General features: G+C 30.4%; 1 pseudogene; it reads right to left on the reverse strand.

The window, feature by feature from the left end:
• Window positions 1-1,865: 1,865 nt before the first annotated feature.
• Window positions 1,866-12,877, reverse strand: part of LOC131859862 (alpha pinene synthase, chloroplastic-like) — a 39,903-nt pseudogene continuing 28,891 nt past the window's right edge.

Here is a 12,877-nt window from a genome sequence, read left to right on the forward strand (position 1 = left end):
AACTTCCCGCTGCCAATGGTCAATGTGCCTTTATTCCAACTCTTTTTGAAAATTATTGTAATTTTGGGTCGTTTCTCTTGCATTCTCTTGTATTATGATATTAGTTATGATGTTATGATTATGTTGATTTTTTTATAATGAAGATTTTAAGTAATGACATTCAGATACCCTAGGGATAGATGTTGTGAGTTGTCTTTATTTCCGCTTGCATAACGAGATTATATGATTATGCTTTTGATAATGTTTATGATGGATACATGTATATCTTGTAATTGAATGTTAAATGTATATGAGTATTTAATTGTACAGGTTGTATTAGGAGATGTTAAAAAAAAAAAGATCTCTATTTGCATATTAGATGGTTAGTTTCTCTAGGCTATTTTGGCGGGCATTACATTTATTTTATTTTTTTTCTTATTATTGTGCTAGTTTATATTAGCACTTACATCTTATTTCATTGTATGTGTATTTTAATGTAATTTTGTGTTATGTGTCCATTTTATTTCTTGTACATGTGGAACTATAATGACTTTATTTGCAATTTCGTTGACCCAGAGTAATAGGCAGAGTTAAATTTTATAGATGTTACAAAAAATAATTGTAGAGTTACTTATAACCAATTACAAGACATGGAGTTAATTGCAATGATAGATTTTATTTTTTCCAAGTCTATGTGAGTTACTTACAATAACGCAACCTACCTTCAACTATAAGAACATGTAATGGAGATAATTTTGGTACTGGAAGATACTTATCACCATTGAAATTTAGTTTTTATAAAGACATAAAAACCAATGAAATTTTGTTCTAATTCAAATGTTATCTTTTTTTGAAAACAAAAATAGATAAATGAAATGATTATTATACAAAACAAATAAATAAATTTATATTCACAAAATTAATTTGATTATGTTGTGAATCAATTCATTGAATTAATTAGGTATATGAAAATGAGAATCTAATACTAAAAATTATGACCATGATTCAAGTTTTAGATTTATGAAAGTACACTTCAAATTTGAACCAAAACTAATTGTATACATAAAATTATATAAGATATTCAAAATGAAGAGACGGGGGGGAGAGCTTATTTTGTAGTGATAACATTAGAACTTAATCAAGAAGATAAAATCCTCAAATAACCACTATTTCTTGATTAGCTTCCAAACAAATAGAGTTAAAAGAAAAGCACAATAGAATAAGGAAAATTGAACATGAAGAAACATGTAACAAACTATAATGTGCACAAGAAAGTCTAATTATAATCTTTCATAATTTTGAATTAATATGATATTAGATTGAAACACATGGAATCTTTCCATTTAACTCATTTGAATTTCATGAAATATATCTAAACAACATAACTCAAATTTAAAAATTAATAAAAAAAAGAAAATAAAAAACTATCAAGTGTCTAAGATTGTATAGAAAAGAAGAATATAATTTCTAATTCAAGTACCTTTTTAAAAATATTAAATGAGCAATTTAAATTTAAATCTAGTGGTTATAATATAATTACCAATTTTATATACCAATGAATCTAATATAAATAAAATGATAAATAAATTTTGAACACAATGATTCTTGAAATTTTTTTAAAAGTGGGCATATATCGAATGACATGTTTCCATATATGATATTTCCATAATTTGATTATTTTTACAATTGTTAGACAAAATATTGAATTCTCAATAAAAAAACATGTTAATCATTTTTGGAAATCTCTATTTTCATGAATTTGGAAATAGAATTTTACAGTCCTGGTTCAAAGAGCACCGGTGGGAAAGAACCAGGCAAAGAAAACCTTTGGTCTTGCTCATGCAAAGGACACCATTATTAATAATATATGTACCCTAATTAAAAAGTCAAATAGGAACTGGTTCAATCATGGTTTTGGTTATAAGATTCTTTGTCTCAATGACTGAAACACTAAATCCATCTCTTTCTTTGTAGAGAAGTTGGAGACCTTTTGATAAAATGCATGATCCTTGGCAATTATTGGAACATTATCAATTTTTAAATATTCCCAATTTAATTCTTTGAGTTTTTCATCAATGTAATAATTGAGATACTCTAATGCATCTTCCTCTATAGATCCTGGATGGTCTTTCATATAATAGGTTATACATGATATCACTTCTCCATGGTCTGCCTCAGCCTTCAAAAATAATATCATATTTTTGTAAATTTTCATATATAATTCTTTTTAAATCAAACCAATTGATCATCTACGTGAATAAATATGAAAGTTTGAAAGTTAAATTATCTAAACTTATAGCGTAGCTTGAAAGTCTTTGTGTCACCTCTTAATCTAAGGGTTAAGCACAAGAGCTCATTGAACCTTGATGGATAATCGATTTCTTTAATAACATCATTAGAAATGGGAACATCTAATGAGAGTATAGGTTGTAAGGTCACAACACGAGCCCCAAAGCTTACTTTTCCATTCTCTAAATATTCCTCCAAAGATGGTATATAACCCATAGCAAGCCACTCTGCTTCTTGAAAGTAAGCATCTATGTAAACATCCCACTACATTTAAACAATATTCCAAGTTAATATTAATACTTTAAATTAGTTAAATTTTTAAGAACAATAGAAAATAATATTCGAAATGAATATTAAATGAAATATCCATAAAAAAATTGGGGATGACCCTGCACTACAATGGTTCTTTTCCGCCTAGTGTTAATGTTGGGTTCTAAGTTCAATTCTCACTCGAGCTGGTTTGGATGATGATAAATGGGTAATAGAGGATGGATTTGGGAGAATGATCAACGAAAAAAGAAAGGATGGTGGTGGGTGGGTCAATGGAAGCATGAGATTGATGGAGGGAGCGAGATGCCACATCAATAGTATGGATTGAGAACTAAAAGAGAGGTGTTTAGGTCTCGTATATCATAGTTTTTGATTCTTAGAGAACTAGGTAAAGGTTCAAAGAGGAGGAAGGAAGATTGCGGAGGTGAGACGAAGGTAATATAAGAGGAAGCAGGATGTCAGATGAGGGAAGAAGGTGAAAAAAACTCACAAGTGTTAATTGGGGAGGTTTTAATGCCTCAACCTAATCTTGGGGATGAGGTCCCCCATTGTGGCCCCACTTTTTCATAGCTCCAATAAAGAGTGTTTAGCGATCAAAAAAATATATCCATAAAATTTTTTAAAAGATAAAATTTAAATCCCTCCATTGTGTCAAGGAAAAATAGTTATTGATATTAGTAAAGAGAATGATATTAATTACATATAGTATTCTATAAAAAATGAAAATATATTAGAGGGTAAAAATAACTATGAATATAATAGTTAACATTTAATTTTTATTGCCACAAGAATTAAAATCTTTATATTAAAGTGTATCTTATAAACCATAACAAGATAGATATGGGTATTATTTGTTCCACCTTTCACACTAGGTTTCCTTTGAATGTAGAACAAACAATAACTTAATATTTAAAAACACATTTTCAATTAAATATTAGTTAAAATATATAAAACAAAATCTACACATTATTTTAGTAAGAAATTGAAGAATGAATTTGATAGGTTCTAGGAATAAGTGCATCCAAATTATTTTCAAACAAAACATAAAAATTTATTTTTTAATATAATATTTTGATTATTGGTGCAATTTTCAAACTATGTCAAAGAATTATATTTTGAACATTCTTTACGAAGTTCTGAGTCCTTTTTCCTCCATCCTTTATAACTTGACAAGTGATATGAAATAAATATCTCTCGTTCACTTGGGTTTGTAGAATAAATATGTTTTTAATCCATTGTTATCCTTTTTTCTCACCTTATTTAATTTCTCTTTCATTGAGAGTTTTTTCTTAATGGCATTCATTTAGGTCATGATAGTTTCCTAGCTTCTTAGATATTGGCATCATTCAAACACCTCATTCGAAGTTGCCTATATTAATGAAGTTCTCAAACTTGATTTATTTTCTATTTTCTTCATTTAATCTAGTATCAATTTCCTGCCAATCTATTTTATTTGAAGCCTCAATACCTTGACCTAACTACATGGTTATAATTTCTAGTTTCTCAATAGATGTTCTATTTTGTTTTTAACTCTAGATTGGTATAAATTGAATTATTTTAATGGAAGTGCTCGATGTTTTATTTTCAGACAAAAATATTTCATGCTTACTTATTTTTATCGTTATAAATAGTGACAAACGAACTAATTGGAACTATAATTTTTATGTGCTTAACAAACCTAGTCAATAAACTGAGTGTTTTTTGCACTCTTCGTAAAGTACTACTCAAAGAATGCTACCATCATTTTATGATTAATGGAACCACTTGCACAATAATAGTGTTTTATCATCATCTCCTTAGTGGAGGGGTTGGATTGCTTCCTTTTAAGAAATTATTCCAGTAATATGTAAGGCCATATCAAGGAGTTATTTTTTCTTTATTAACTTACCTAAGAAATATTGTATATCAAGGAGTTATTTTTTCTTTATTAACTTACCTAATAAATATTGTTGTTTATTGTAGTACAATACCCTCAAGATGGCTATGAATTCCCTAACATTCATTTTAAAGTGTCACCCTATTAAATTCTTCATTAGTAGGAGGACTCACCTCTCCCTCCTCCTAGTGCACTAGCATGTGCCTAGTGATAGGATGGGTGATGTACTCCTTACTTTAGTTGTTTTTCTTTGATTCTAGTTTTTAAACAATTATATTTCGGTAGGTCATGCATACCTACCAATTTGCTTTCATTGTAAACCTTCTATTATATACACCTATAATTCTAAGATTAATATTTGACACTCATAGAATATCACTAGTCTACTACTTAAAAATATTAGGTTAGACTTTAAAAATAAAGAAATAAAAACTTAGAATGGTAAATAATAAAAATATAAGGTTAGGGAGATAAAAAAAAATAAAGGAAAAAAACTTAGAATGGTAAATAATAAAAATAAAAGGTAAGTCCTAGATCACACTAATTGGAAAAGGCCCTCATACTCAATATATGACATCATTTACAATATTTTTTTGGTAACCTAATATAAATAAATAAATAATAAATTTCTAAATTAATATAGAGTTTTAATATCAATAATGATTAACAAGTACAAGAAATGATAAGAAAAATATTCTCTTTATATAAAATAAAAATAGAGTTCAATAGATCAATAGAATTGAGAGAAGAGTGTTTTTCTACATAAGATATTTTGTAACTTATTTCATATTTGAATTGAAGATATACATTTTAAGTTCTCACTTTTTTAAATAGCCTTGAATTTGCATTTCAAATTTTTAAACATAGTGAAGCGATATCTTAATCATTTTCTATACACTTTGACTAATAGAATATTAATTATACGTATCAAAAATAAATATTATAAAATCATACAGCTTTACGCACATAGTCAAGTGTGTCTTTGCCTTGAGATTTTTCAGCCTCTTGAGCCATGTCCCTCACACCCTCATCAAATGCTTTGAATGTCAACTTCATAAATTCGGGAAGTCCTTCCATAGATGCTAAATCCCACCTTTCATAAAGCACAAAATAATATATTAACACAATATCTACATCTATCTTTCTATCAATCAATATATTAATAAATCATAATATTTGTTATATATTAATATCAATAGAAATATTTTTAAGAAAGTATCTGATAAATATGGAGAAATAAACCAATTTCTATCTACCCAATATAAATTACAATGTATTATCATCAATGTGTTAGTTATTTACATGGAAGCCATGATCCCTACAAAAACAAGTAGATATTTAGCATGAATATGGTTTGATATCTTTATTTATATGATCCCATCTTATGAATATAAGTAAACAAGTACCTTTTAATTGATTTCTGTGAAGATTTTAAGTTCATCTAAAGTTCCATAAGTGTCATAAATATCATCCAAACAAGTGATAAAGGTAGCCATCTTTGCAAACCCAATTCTAAAAGTAGAATATTTTGGCTCAATACACACTCCAGCTGCCCAAAAATAAAATTCCACATGGCGATGGTGAGCAAACTCTAGTTTAGCTAGACCAGACTCTGTCCACCATCTAAAACACGAACACGTTACTATATCAACTTTTTTTTTTTAACTATTTCAATATAAATTCTATCATAAAAAATTTATTCTTCAAACAATTAGAAAATGTTACATAATATGAATTTTTTACCTTGAGAGAATTTGAAGCTCATGGTGTTGAATTGATTGGATCATATTCAAGTCTAGCTTTGCTAGTTCTAAAAGTTTTGAGTTGAAAATACTAGAAGAATTTAAAACTTACAATGTCAATATATTTTAAAGATGTTCATGTAAACTTAAAACATTCAAATTTTTGTTCGAGTTAACATGAAAAATCTTTAATGTAAATTTTTAAAAAAAAACTAAGTTTTAAAATTAAGAGGAGATGGGTATGTTAGAGGATATTAAAATTACTTGTTGGTAGTCTTGGTATCTCCATACATGTCAATATATGTCCTTGCTTCTAACCTAGGCACATTAGTGTGCCAATGATACTCTAGATTGAATTCTATCTGTTACAACACATAAATTAGAATTACAATCAATAAATAGATTCATAGACTTAATATGAAGAGAATATTAATGTGTATGGATACCTCTTTTGAAATATTAGTATTATTAATATTCGATAGATCTTGTTTTAGATATGCTGTAGAAAAGGATTTGGCATCATCCAAAGCTTGCTCCTTAGGAAATGCAATGAGTGAAGCTCGAAATAAATTTAGAATGCTTCTTAACTCCTCCTCATTTGATTGATTGTCTGAGTAAAAAATTTGTCCATCTTTACTTTTGAATTGTTGCAACATACCCGCTATGACAACAAGTTAGAAACAATTTCATCCTTTGGTAATATAACCTAAAGTATATCTAATATCAATGTTTGATACTTTTAAGAAAATGAAATTTAGTGTGTTCATATATCCAATTAATAAGATTGGAAGGTTATTATAGATAAGAGTAAGTGTAATAGATGCAGTGCATATTTATCAATCATCAATAGTCAATCATATTGTATTGAATTTTCTTACAATGAGAAAAAAGTTAACTGATATAATAGATTTATACATTACATATCAATCATCAATCATTTCTTTACAATTAAAAAAAAAAGAGGTGTGGATGACTTTTTTCTTCGTTAGAATTTGCTTTCTTAAATGTATCTTGCAAGATAAATGAGTAAATGAGTTCTGATTAAATGATTGCAGATATCACCTGAAGAAACGCCATATCTGTGCAGGCGAAGAATTCGAAAACACAGGGCTATGGTGTTGAGATCCACGCAAGAACTCTCTCTACCACATCCAATGCCATGGGTATCATTCCAATATCTGCTATTCAAACAATTCTTGCATATTAGAAATAGACTAAGGCATACAGTGTAAAATATAGTTGCCTCGGCTCTAACAAAAGAAATAGAGTCAGAAACATGATACTAATCCTGAATCTTAAAAACCAAGCAAACCTGTAAACATAGTCAAGATTTTCTTTAATTTCATTCTGAAAATGACGGTCAATTCCAAGGCGTTCTACATCATCCACCATTGAAAGACGTTGATAGAGACGTTGAAAGGCGTTCTACATCATCCACCATTGTAATTGATAGAGACGTTGATAGAGACGTTGAAAGACGTTTAGATGAAGGGCATTGAACATGCCCTTTATCTCTTTAATCAGCCTTTCAGCACGTCCACCATAAGAGGGATCCTGCACAGATCAGAAAACCAATCGAGACTTATAAGACAAAATAGATGAGGACAGTAACTTTTAAGAAACTAAAACACAGTAAAGTAATTTACATCATAAGATTTTGAGAGGGATTGTAGGAAATCATCATCCCACAGGTTGGGGTGATGATTGCCAATGCGCCGTGTTAACACTGCGGCGTGCTATGGTGAAGCTTGTCATTCACTCCAATTTATAGAATTTCTATCAAATTTTGAACGGCTGATATGATCCAATCTATTAACTTACGTCATGTCTTGAAGGGCTGATGTCAAGCTTGACTAATCAATTTTTCCAACAGATTCGGATTGTAATGTTATATTCTGGAGTTTGGAGTATCTGCCATGGAAAAGTAGCCAAGCCCAACTATGCCACGTTATATTTTGGACTTTTGGAGCATGAGAATTCAGGATTTCCGTAGTCTTCGCATTTCTTGTGTCATATTTTGGGTTTCTCTCTCGAACTTGAAAATGTCATGCCACGTTCCTTGATAATGGGAGAGTGTTCTTTTGATTTCAATTTTCTATCTCGTTTCAACAGTTTAATGTCAAAACAATTCATTGATTTTCTTTTCAACATTTCACATCAAAAAAAGATATTCCCATGTTCTTTTGATTTTAACATTTAGTTATTTCAATAGTTTAATGTCAAACACAATTAGCATATAAAACACGTGCATTACTTTTGTTTATAAAAAAATAAGTTGAGATTTCATAAAAAATATAAAAAAATGCTACAAGATAAAATAAAATCTTGTACAGATATTTTTTTTATATATTAATTTTAAGTGAATGTCTTTAAGTTGGAGCTTAAAACGAATCGTGAGACCACTAGCTTCCTAAAGCTTTATAGCTTAAATTTTTAAGCTTAACCATTATTATAGATAAATTTAAGAATTATTAACAACAATGCCGAGGTATTCTAGAAAGCCCTCTCCATAGGATTGCAACTTACCAAAAAGCGCATCTCTCTCCCTACTTTGGAACTATTGAAACCTATATATTTGAAGGTCTATAATAGCAATTGAACCCATTGGCTCAAAGGGGATGTTGAACATTTTATAATTATTATAATTTTTGTTAGAAATAGATAATTTTGAACTGTTCGATTTTTTATTATATCTATTATTTGCATGATTATTGATGTCTTGAAATCTCAAAACAATAAAATCAACAACTAAATCTATTGTTGTTGCTTATAACTTTGGATCATATGGATATAGACTTGGAAATACTAACTTGCAAGCTACTTCTTTTTCTCTCACTTTCTCTAGTTCTAGTCCCTACATCCTTGCCTCCTCAATAGGTTTTTAAACTATATCTATGATTAGCTTTAGAACTGATTACTTTATTACTACATCATTTGTTTTTGTGAGTAGTTCTCTTCCTTGGTATTGCTCAATGTCTTTGGCTCACCCATGAAAGTTACAATATTATTGTCAATCTCAAAATAGAATGGAACCATTCTAGAATCATTAACAACTTCATCTGCTTTTTGATCAATGTTTGCAGGCACAACCTTTTGGTAAATAACTAAATATAATTCCATAATAGGAACCATTTGACATGTCTAGAAAATGATAAATAACCAATCTAACAACTTTTATTTATCAACCTTTCAGAATTATGAATCAAACGTAAACCCAAACAAATTAGTTTAGCAATCCTTGATACATCCATTTCCTCCCAGATTCATATATCTTCGTAGCTCAAAGTTGTTCCACATTTTTTAATCAAATGACAATCAATACTCTTTAGTATCTTGTACATGCTTCTACATTTCACATTGATGTTTACCTCAACAAAAAAAAAGAAGTGAAAATTGCACACCCAATAAACTTTTATGATCTAGTATTATTTGATGAATGTAAAGACCCCATCTTAATACAAGTTGATAATATAACACCAAATGTGAATTAGATGGGTAAAGTTAAAGGTAGGTGATTAATTCTAAAATAAAATAAAACTAGCAAAAAAAAATTATTCTATATATGACCTTTAAAGATGTTTTATAACTTGATTTTTTTTAATATAAACTCTATAAACAAGTCAGCTTGATTATAAACATGTGGTAATAGTAGTCATCAGCTAACCACTTAGGAAATATATTAAATTATGCATATGGTTATTAATTCATTCTTCAAAAAGGATTATGTTGGAAAGTGGGTGCTTTGGTTTGTTAAAAAGTTCATACAAGAGAATGTGTGAAATATTACTAGTTAGTTGTAGTTAGATATCATTCTTATTGGTCAACATCAAATAATATATATGAAATAAACTTTACCATAACAAGATTCAATTGTAAAGTCTTTTGTCGACCTGAATCTTAAAGGTATTTTTACTCTGCAATTTGTCGCTCGATATGGGCGAATATAGGGTTGTTGGCGCGTGGGCTGATGTGGGTTGGGAAGACCCGCTGCATATCCCACAATTGGTCTTTACTAAGGGTAAGGACAACCAAACTATGGCTTCAAATAGAATCATAGGGTTTCGTCCACCTTATTACAACATAAAATAACTTGAAATCACACAAAAACTCTAAAATGCAAGAAAAGACAACTTTGAGCTAGGTGCTCTGCACCACCAGGTTATGAGGGATGTTGGGTAGCGAGAGGATTATGTTATGTTTCACAATCCACAGTCTTAGGGTTATTTGCAAGTAAGGATAAGATGGTAACATCTCACCAGAATATTGTGTTTTCGAGGGGCAACAATGTGGAAGAATTATTTCCAAATATCAATACCTCGAATTTCTTGGATAATCTCTCTCATTTATTATCACCAAATGATGGTGGTGGGAATCTAGTCTGTTCTAAGAAGCCAAAAGAATATTTAGAGGGTAAGGAATACCAGGGGATTGTTCATATTTTAGCTAAGAATGATGGGGTTGTTTTGGAATCTAATGTTGGGGTTTCTTCTCTAGGGTTTCCTGATGATGCTACCCTTGATCAACAAGTCAAAGGATTGGTGTCTAATAATTCTTCGTAGCATGTTGATGTGAATGTGGATAATAATGCCACCTTAGGAAATAATATTTATTCGAGGGACATTCCTGTTATTGTGCCAGATGAAAATGTGGTTCAGCAAGTAAATGATCTTTATAAAGATCATGAGCATCAGATGGATGAGGACATTACGAATAGGGTTATTAGTTCCATTGAGAATAACCTGGGGGAAATTAAATCGACCCTTCCTATCTTTGAATCTACTAATCCTTTTGAGGTTTTGGCTTCAATAAAAGTGGACATCATTGAAAATCTAGTCATGACTTCTCCTAAGTCAAGTAAGAGTTTACCAATTGTCCAAACTACTCTAATTAGGTCTTCATCTATGGTTTCTCCTGGTAGGGGTAGGCCTCCAAAATTTTGAAAGACTCAATTGGAAATTGATGCTGGGATTCAACACACATTGTCTCTTTCTTTTGGTGATAGGAAAGGGAAGCATTTGGTTTCTCTTGGTAGCACAATGAAAGAAAGTTTTACTCCTGAAGGTAAGAGGAGTAAGAGGTCTATCAATAGCCCTCCTGTGACTAGGTCGGGGGCTATGAAATGTAATCTTCAAAGTAGCTTTGGAGAAGGGAAGTCTTCTTCATTTAAAGGAAAGAGGGGAGCCTCGGTCTCCCCTCGAGAGAAATGAGAATTATGTCTTGGAATGTTAGGGGATTAAATGCCCCTAACAAGAGGTGCTTAACTAAGTCCCAGAAAGAGCTAGTTAAGTGTGATATTTTCATGTTACAAGAGACAAAATTGTCAAAAGAGTCTGCTGATTTGGTTTTTACTTCTTGGAGAAGGTGGGATTTCCTCTCCTCTCCAGCTTGTGGTGCGTCAGGGGGATTGGCATGGCTTTAGAATAACTATAACATTGAGGCTGAGCTAGTTGCCTCTGCTGTAAACTGGATGTTGGCCTTAGTTAAAAGAAAGTTTTCAAAGGTTAAGTTTCAGATTTTTAATATTTATGCTCCATCTGGTATTCAAAGGAAGATTAAATTATGGGAAGAGATTAAGAGGATTTCCTCCCCTTTAAGGCATGGTCCTTTTATAATCTTTGGGGGGGATTTTAATGCTATCACTGATTTGGGAGAAAAGAAAGGAGGTATTCTCCCTAATAAAAAAATCATGGAAGACTTGGGGAAGTTCATTAAGGACATGAGTCTTTTTTACTATCAGTTTCAGAATGGGGTTTTCATATGGACAAATATGAGAAGAGATTTTTCACAGATTGTGGAAAGGTTAGATCAGTTTTTGTTATCAGATGTTTGGATTGAATCAGAATTTGATTTTTTTTCCTCTATTCTACAAGTTTCGGGGTCAAATCATTTTCCAATTTCCCTATCAATTTTGGAATACAAAGCTCCTTTTAAGTCACCTTTTAAATTTGAACCTATGTGGTTTAGAGATTCTTCCTTTTTGCCTTTGCTCAAAAAATGGTGGAATTTTGCTCCTTATTGTTCTGGATCCTAAATGTTTCAGATTGCTAAGAAGTTTTGTTTTTTGAAATTGAACATTACAGAATGGAATATCTTGCATTTTAAGAACATCTTTTAGGAAAAATAGAGGATTCAAGATATGATTGAATGTCTTAATTCACATGTGATTCAACATGGTATGGTGCCACTTGTTTTTGATGAACTAAAGTTTCTAAAAGAAGAGCTTGAAGAAGTTTTGACCAGAGAAGAAATCTATTGGAGACAGAAATTGAGGGAGGTCTGGCTTTCAGATGGTGATAGAAATACAAAAAAAAACCAGTCTTCAACAAAAATAAAGAGAAGTAGAAATAGGATATCTTGTATTAAGTGTCAAAATGATAAACTATTAACAGACCGGTAGGATTTTGTTGCACAGGCAGTTAGGTTTTTTAAGTCACTATTATCTTCGAAGCATGGAGATATTCATAATAACATTTCTTCTAATATCCCTTCTTTGGTATCTTCGGAAGATAATAAAATGTTGATGTCTCAGTTTTCTTTGGATGAAGTTAAGAATGTTGTTTTTGCAATGAACCCTGATAAGGCTCTGGGACTGTATGGTTTTACTCCTTTATTTTTTCAGAAATGTTGGGATTTTTTGGGAAATGATGTTTTATTGGCCCTTGAGGAAGCTATAAGGAATAGGTCTATTTTGAAAGAGTTTAAATTTACTACAATGATTGAA

Source organism: Cryptomeria japonica, chromosome 2 (assembly GCF_030272615.1).
Source record: "Cryptomeria japonica chromosome 2, Sugi_1.0, whole genome shotgun sequence".
NCBI classification, from domain to species: domain Eukaryota; kingdom Viridiplantae; phylum Streptophyta; class Pinopsida; order Cupressales; family Cupressaceae; genus Cryptomeria; species Cryptomeria japonica.